This window comes from Belonocnema kinseyi, chromosome 1 (assembly GCF_010883055.1).
Source record: "Belonocnema kinseyi isolate 2016_QV_RU_SX_M_011 chromosome 1, B_treatae_v1, whole genome shotgun sequence".
Lineage (NCBI taxonomy): Eukaryota > Metazoa > Arthropoda > Insecta > Hymenoptera > Cynipidae > Belonocnema > Belonocnema kinseyi.
Window position 1 is genome coordinate 31837359 of NC_046657.1, and position 9350 is coordinate 31846708.

Genomic DNA, 9350 nt, shown 5'->3' on the forward strand with positions numbered 1-9350 from the left:
TTTAATTATTGCTAGAAACCTAAAACAATTTTTTTCATTTCCGTGAAACCTTAGAAAATTAAACAAAAAAAATCTTTACAAGTTTTGTTTATTTTTAAATAGTTTAAAAATTCCTCAATATCTGTTAAACTTACATAAATTTGAAAGCACATTTTGTAAGCCGACATAAACTTAAAAAAAAAATTGTGCAACAAAATTGCGCAAGAAGGTTTAGTAAGAATTAAGTTCCTTATATTTTTCTATAATGATATAAAATAGCAAAATTGCACAAACTTTCATTCTCTCGACACCCTGGAAAATTCAGTTTACTTAAAAACTTCTCCTAATAACCAGTTAGCCACCGAAAACGACTCGTGAAGTCGGGGGGCTCGGGTTCTTGCTCGTGCATTTTCGGCTCTAAACGAGACTGGCCTACGCAACATGTAACACCAGAACGATGCAAGAACTGTCAATAGTCGCACTGGCTGAGATGAAAAAGGTACGCTCTCACGTTCGACACCGAACTTTGCACCTATAGAGATGGGGGATAACCATGGACATAGGAAACACGGGACTGGGCATGCCATCCTAACTTGGCGAGCGGGGTTGAATCCATGGGAGGGGGGAGAATTTCATGAGTGGGGAGAGCCGCCATCTTACGATGTGCCACTTGATTGGGCGCGCGAGCATTTTTGCCGACAAACTGTGCATGAAAATATAAACATGTGGGCGCTGCCAGGTTTGTCGCGGAACATCAAAAGAAGGCGTACCTCCCCTCTCATTGCATCAACCCCGTAATGGCATGCCTAGTCCAGTGTTTCCTATGTCCATGGGGGTAACACGCTTCTGTCGCAGAGCGAAAAACATTTACTTATCGGTGTGATTCAGCAACTTTTTTCTAACAGTGTACTTTGTAGAGGCTCCTTTCGGTTACTTCGGTCCGCCAGGGATTTCGATAAATAAATTCAGATATTTACACATTTTACGTATAATAAAAGGGTTTATTAAGATGATTGATAATTCGGTAAAGCATATTATTCATTTTAATTTATTATGGTGTATCTTATGTATTCAATAGATCTGGATAATTTGATTAGAGGTGTTATTGAAAGAAATAGTAAAACGACGAAAATTTACATTGCAAATTCTGTATAAGCATAACATGAGTTGTGAAGTGGTCAAAATTGTCCGAAAATTGCGTTATATAATTTATAATTTATGTATGACCCGTAATGATGAAGTATAACATATGCGATTGATTCACAAATATTGCAAATTTCAGGAAATGCATTCCACATACATTCCCAAAGTCAATCACAACTTCCCGTGTAGCAATCCAATCAGGAAACCGGCCAGATCCCAGCCGGATAGCCCCGCTTTAAGCCGGGCGCTGGTCGGGGAATCCGGCCAGGATCTGGCTAAGAACGTCACGGTAAACTGGTCGGATCCCGGCTTCAATACCGGTCAGGATCCGGTCGGGTAATCCGGCCAAAAAGCGGTTAAGAAATGTTGCTTCAGGCGAGAAATTGGTAACTATTTTTGGTCTTTTAAGGCTCATCGTAAAGATTGCGGTTTTACCAATTACCAATTACCAATTCTGGCAAGAAAATTGGAGTAGAATTGTATTCTCTGATGATAGAATCCCATAGCAATTTGAAAGACACGTGGTGATTTAAGGTTAGGAAGGAAGAAAGTAAAAATTGTTTACGCAAGACTATATTTTAATTTAAAATAATTATTATTTGCGAACTAAGTGGGGGTTTTAAACTAATCACTGAAATAAGGTTGATTTTAACCATGAGTTTCGATTTTATTTGCGAACTTTGAAGAGACGACGCGACGTGAGTACAAGGAGCATCCTCGTTCCAGGTGCAAAACTGAAAGTTACTGAGTGTTTATGCAGACGACAGACACAGCAGGAATTATATATGGCGGTAAATTTGAAATTGTACAGACTAAACATTGTCTGAATATAGAGAAGTTTATAAAAATTGTATCATTTCTGTTGTTGCACATAGCAGAATCGATAACAGTTTAATTTAAAATGTTAAATTATTCGAAAAAATTTTATGTTTTTTTTTAAGAATTTAAAAAAGCTCATTTTTGTTTCACTGATCTAATTAATCTTTAAATTATAATTTTCAAATAATAATTCATCTGCCATCCATAATCACGTCTTTGATAATATCACGGCTCTTAAAAAATGTGTAGTTTCTACAAAAACATTAACCTAACCAGTGCCCAGCCGGCTCCCGACCATGGGATATAACCAAGGTTGGCCCGGCCAGTAACCGGCCGGTCCCGAACCTCGTGATTCGACAAAAATGTAGTCTAATCGGCTCCCGCCCGGTTCCTGTCCATGAAACCCAGCCAGGAGTAGCCCGGCCGGGATCCGACCAGAAACCTTGTTGTATTAGGGCCAACCGGTGGAATTTCGACACGGGTTACCCTAGTGAAATATAAATTCAATTGACGTTATTATTACGTTAATTCAATAAAATTGTTATAAAACTGAATTAATTTGTAGATTACCTCTTATGATAAGGCAGCACATTATAAAATTACTGAAATAAATTTGAAGTCTATTAAAAAAATCAACACCAAATCTCCTAAATTAAATATAAAATATTGTTACATATTACGCATAATAATTATTTATAAACAAAATTAAATAATCATTCATTAAAAAATCGGATTCATTGTCAGTGATCGATAAACGAGATTGATTAATGAAATGCATTTTACATATTAAAAAAGAATATTGAATTTACCTAAACTCAGCATCCCGTAAACAATATTATTTATTTTATTATGAGAAACAAATGAACGTATTATGCATAATAATCATTCATCACAAAATAACAGCTGTTATTGAATGTAAAAGTGAAAAGACATAAATCGAAATAATTATCGGCGATCGATAAAATTAGAAATCTACTCTTCAGTTCTATTAATTTTACGTTTAAAACAGAGGTTACTCTGTGACTTATAAAATATTAATCTTTAGGCTAACACAAATCAACTACTGTCGTGTAGCGCTTTTATTTGCATTAAATTATGTACATTGTACAAGGTAAAATTAAAATTAATCGGTTGAATCGGGTAATGGCTTGAATTACTCAATAAATTGCACAAGTGAGTTGAATAAAAAAATGTAGCTTAGGCTGTATCGGTACAGAGAAAATTCGAAATTTTTGAAAATTTACAGCAAGAAAAATCTGATGCCCCCCGCCCATCAACTTTGCCGTCCTAGGCTGAAGCCTGTGTAGTCTACATGGAAAATCGGCCAATTAATAATACAATGAAGTAAAAGGCATGTGCTTTAATTTGAGACCTTTTCAAATCCTGTAAGCCGGGTTAATCCTCGAAAGTTTTTATAAAATGGCCAAAATGGGAATTCTAATCACATTATTGACAAAATTCTTACATGATCGAAATTTCTTATTGTTTCAACTTTGTTAATATTTGAAGTGTTGTCATAGGCTTAAGATGGTCACTGCCCAAAATGTCGAAGGCATTTTGGTTAGAGTTGGATTATTATCCCTGGCGGACCGAAGGAACCGAATGGAGCCTCTATAAAATACCCTTGAAGACCCCATTCGGTTCCTTTTTAAAAAACTCAAAAAAACAGCAAGGTCAACTTTTAAACTGTTGAAATTCGGATTCTACGTCAAATTTTCTATTTGAAACTGCTGGAGTAATCGCAATATTTTTATTGCAGCGTTAAAAATGTAAAAAAATGTAATTAGCTTCTGCTGAAGATGACTTTAAGCGCATCCATAATAGATCAACTAGTATGTTGCGCGCGAAGTTTAAAAATAAACTTCTCTCTAACTTGCATCGTAGCGTTGTCTGAGGTTTCCACTGCGTGGTGCTAGCATCCAGACAAAATTCTTAAAGTTACCGACGGGACGCTTATTAACTGCTAATAAAAGAAGATGCAAATTTTAACGTAGAATCCAAATTTCAACAATTTAAAAGTTTATTTTGCTGTTTTCCTTAGTTTTTTAAAAAGGAACCGAATGTAGTCTTTACGGGTACTTTGTAGAGGCTCCATTCGGTTCCTTTGGTCCACCAGGGATTTGATTATTTTGCACGGGGCAGTCCCGGTATATAATTGGACAAAGCCTAGTTTTTACCCCATCATCGACGGACTGGCTTGCAGTCAAGTACACGATGGGGGGACCTGGAGCTTAAGGTAAGTTCCGAACCACCAGAACCTCGGTAAAGGTACATAGAAAAATTTCCATTTTCCTTTCAGGGTAGGTGTGACTCGCTAGGTGGGGAAGGGAGTAATGTAAGGACGAGGTTATATAATTTTTAGATTGATCTAGAATAGTCGTGTTATTTATTTAGATAACACGTTAGTTTCGCAACACTGATCCGACTTATGTTGCTGATCAATCTCTCCAGCAATCACCCCAAGTAAAAAGCCTCGATTGTTATAAAACACAAATATAATCTTTAAATTAAATATTGAGGATGCCTCACTTATGGTACACAAATTGATATAAAACGTACTCAAATACAAATTTTGGTGTGGTTCAAACACGCTTTTAAAGTTACAGGGAAAGTCATCCCCGGTCCAAAAAAGTTTTAATTTTCGGAGAAAGAAAATCCACACTGCAGGGTCTAATGGAAACATGCCAAGTTTGTTGAGGATTGAAGAGATATGTGTCTAAGAAATAAAACCATATTACTAACTTTGATTTCTAGTCATTTTTTGAAGAATTAAATTCATTAAAAAACATTATGTGATTATTTAAACAATTAATTATTGTTTAATTTGAAAATATCTAGAAACTCACACAGGGATTCCACCTTTTTCTCAAGTTGGTATCTTATGTTACTTTTTGTTGAATAATTACATAATTTTTTAAAATTTCGTCTTATATGTGACAGATTTCTATTTGTTTAAACCATCTTTATTTTCTTTAGCAGTTTTCTTTCGAAAACTTTTGGAAAATAATATAAACATTGTTTAAAAAGTCATGAGAAATATTTAAATGGTCCATCAGTAATTATTTGTATGATAAAAGACGACAAATGTTGCTGAAAATTAACAATATAATACGTAAAAATGCAGTTTTTTTGTTTTAGAGTCATGCCTTGGACACTGAGCGAGGGGGGGGGGGGATAAAATTTATTAGTATGGTTTTATTTCGCGGAAACTCCTTCTGTATTGCCTAAAAATGGGACTTGGAAGTGCCCGATGAACGCCTTAACATTTCAATTTCGAAAAATAATTACGGATTTTCTTTCTCTAAAAATTGTAACTTTTTGACGGGTGACTTGCCCTCTAAAGCGAAAAAAATTTTGCAATACATTTTTAGACCACCCTGATATGTAGGAATTCATTTTTATATATGGCAGTTATAATTTAATATACGCTCTAGTATATTAAAATTAAAATACATTATTCCAACTATAAAACACGACTGATTATTTCTACAATTTTGTACGTTGTACGTTCAACATAATTATGAATAAATCTATTTTCTTTTAACGTTAAAATAATATCTACCCCCCCCCCCTTTCCTCCCCATTAAGAAGTTTCAATTATTATGGAATATCTATTTATTTATTATAAAGAAAAGAGCCAGATAAGTAAAATCGAATAGTGAAATTATTTTTATCCTTTCCATTCCTTCTTTTACATTCTTCCTTTTTTTTTCCTAATTCCCCTTCTGTTCAATATTTCGAGGTCGATTAAAAGGAATGTGTTTTGCTCTTTTCCTTGTTATTATATTTTTAACACACATTTTTTTTCAAAATTCTACCGCGTAAGGCTTGAGATTTTTTTATTATGTTGCGCATCGATTTCTTCTCAGATCATTCTCTGTTAATAGACACCCGGTGCACGATCTACTGAGAAACCTATTCTCTTACGTTTCAGAGAATTTAGTCCCAATTAACATTAAAAAAGGTTTTCTCCTACTGTTTTATGCTACTTTCGAACATAACCCAAAATTGAAAGACTATCAATCTCTAATTTATCGCTCAGCACCTCCTTCAAATTTATTGTTCGACTACAATATACATTTCTCACGACCGTCCATAGACATAAAAACTGGTAGAATCTTATAGAACAGTAGATCTCCGAACAATGACTTTGAGCGACTGTTCTCCAAAGCCATGTATGAGAGAATTTTCTTCTTTACTGATGGATCTAAAATTGAGGAAAAACCGGTTGGTGTATCTGTCTTTTCTTCACAATGTAATTTACAAACTAGTTATCAAAGTCTATCAGAGGCTTCTATTTTCACCGCAGAAGCTATTGCACTTTGTGAGGCCATAGAATATATCTTGAACAACCTTATCGAGAAAGCTACAATATTTACAGACTCGAGGAGCGAGTATTTTGTGACCTTCTATAGGGAATTTTAACGTAGAATCCGAATTTAAAAAATTCAAAAGTTCATTTTGCTGTTCTTTCGAATTTTTTAAAAAGGAACCGAATGGAGACCCGACGGGGTCTTTACGGCTACTTTGTAGAGGCTCCATTCGGTTCCTTCGGTCCGCTAGGGCTGGGTTCCGCCTCGAATCTAATATACAAAATATACAACCTTTTGTACTTATCAAAAAAAGAAAACTTAGATATTAAACTAATCTGGATTCCCGCACACAAGGGAATGACCGGCAATGAGATAGCTGATAGTTTAGTCAAAAGGGCTATACAGAATGGCGTGAAACTAAATTATCTAATTCCATATTCTGATTTATACAATTTGGCTTATAAAAGTGCTTTTAAACGTTCGAAACACACTTGGAGGAAGAAAAGTGGAAGCACGGGAAAACACTACTTTGATTATTACTTTCTAGAAACTAAAAAACCTTGGTTTATTAATCGCAAGGCTAAAACAAGGGACGCAGTAACCATTTCCAGAATCAAATCAAATCATTATTCATTAGCCTACAGCTTATCTAGGAAGAAGTTTATAGATTTCAGCGAGTGCCTGTATTGCATTGATGTCGACGAGGACATAAATCACGTAGTGTGGGCATAGGTGTATTTCAAATATAAGTACACCGGACAATATCTTTCTGTTGTCATTGACACGAAAAAATCTCTGAAGAAGAAGTATCACTTATTTTATAATGAAATTATGGAATGATTTATTACTTGTGATTAATATAACTACTTTTTTGATGATCATGTTTATTTAAAAAATATACATAATTTTCTTTGAAAAAAAATTCAAAGATTCTATAAATATATTATATAGTATTAGACATAATACACAATATACATATCTTCAATTTTTTCAGTAAATTAATATCATTGTTCTTCAATAAATTGTGTTAATGTATTTATTAATGTAAAAGAACTATAATCATCATGTACGTCCTCTTTTCACCAATATAGACAGGTTTATTATAAATAATATAATATTCAATTATCTGCTGCAAAACTATTTTTTATTCAATACTCACCACACTGCATGGCGCTCTATAATTAATGCATCATCTAGTGATTTCAAAATAAATGCAAAAAGTGGTATCGTATTTTCTCAGTTTTATATAATTATGTGAAATAGTATAAATTAAAAGCTGAAATAAAGAAGCAATATTTATATTTAAAAACTTCGATCCCCTGCGTCAGTGGTACCACTACAAAATTTAAAAAAATTAAATACTTCGGCGAACGGACGCCTTTTTCCAAAAAGTTTGGAACCAATAACTTTTTCAAAGATTCGGCACCAACACTTTCTTCAACTGAACTTGAAACCAACACCTTTCACGAGCAAATTCGGAACGAACACCTTATTCTCCTCAGGCGTCGATATACAGTTCCTTTCGCCAAATACATGAACAAGAACCATCAAGATTTCCGATTTCCAGCGACGAAAATATTGTTTGGAACACGTTTGATTACCACAAGGCAACCAAGAAGTGGAAAAATTTCCATCCCTTTTAAATTCGCATATTTCGCTACTTTTATTTACTGTTTTTCGAATAATAATGAGGTAAAGAGCTTTTGAAAAAATAGCATCGGTCATTTTTTTCAATCCTACTAGATTTTTAAAATTCCGTACTTTTGCAGCTATGATCGGCTTTAAAAGTGATTTGAATCTTATTACTTTCACCGACTAATGAGAATTAAAAAACGAAGGAGAAAAAAGGCATCTTAGGGATTAAAAATTTAAAATACCTTTTAATACAAGCCTTCTTACCGAGTAACCTTACACAGGTTCATGTACAGGATTTTCCGATATTCATGTGCCTTCATTAAGTTTAATTAAAATCAGTTAGTGAAAACCACCCCCGATTTCAACTTTATCTTGAGAAAGACAGTATATGTGACACGATCTGAGAAAAGACCCTTAAGGCGCTTCCTCAGGCTTGAAATTTAGTCCATATATTACACAAACAAGCTTTTCTTCTACAACTAAGAATTGCTTGATTTCATAGTTTAGCCGCACAATATAAAGGTCTAATACAAATTCAAACAGAGATTTTTTAAAATGACTTTGATTGTGCTTTTTTCAATTAATTGAAATATGATGCACAACGGATGGTCCAGAATGTTATTCATGGAGAATAGATATAAGGAGACCAATCTGTAATGCATGGTCTTCACCAAAAACGGTCACTCTTTCACACTCTTTCACACTTTCCGAGTGTGGCGTGCCAACCGCACTTAAAAAAATATGGCCGCCTCTATTGTTTTTTTTGACAGGTCGTTTGAACAATTAAATAATTAATAATCAGACAGGATTTTGTGAAATGTTTGTGAAATAAAAAATTATTCGCCATGGAAGAGGTAGGTAGTATGTTTATAAAATCTCAAATTACTTTTACCAACACTATGCGTGCGACAGATATTCGAGGCGTTCGTAACAAAAACAATAAACATACAACTTACACCACTCTGAAAGTCTTGTACACTATACACGTGAAACCACACTTATTGGAAACTTTCGCTTTTAGACAGCGGTTTTTAATTTTAACATCCTTGCCTTTATTCACAAACTATTAATTGTTCAATTATTATTTATTTATATTTGACTCGCGTTCACATCGGCAGCCATATTTTTTTAAAGTGCGGTTGGCACGCTACGCTTGGGAAGTTTGGAACCATACATGAGTGGGATTTTGCACATGCGTGCGTGCGTACTTCTAGCAACAGAAAAGTGTTCATTTTCAGTTCCACTAGTTTGGTCTCCTTATGGGCCAGAGCTCACAGACCTGAAACGCCGCAACGATGCCGCACGAGGGGAATCGTCCCCCGCCAGTCGCCACTGATCGGCCGCCTGCCTTTGCCCCTTAGCCTCCTCACCATCAAGGTCTCGGTCGGTCCCGTCTATACTCTCAGTCCATAGTCTATATCTAATTATCTATACTCGTTTGTTTCTGCTTTTCTCGTTTCT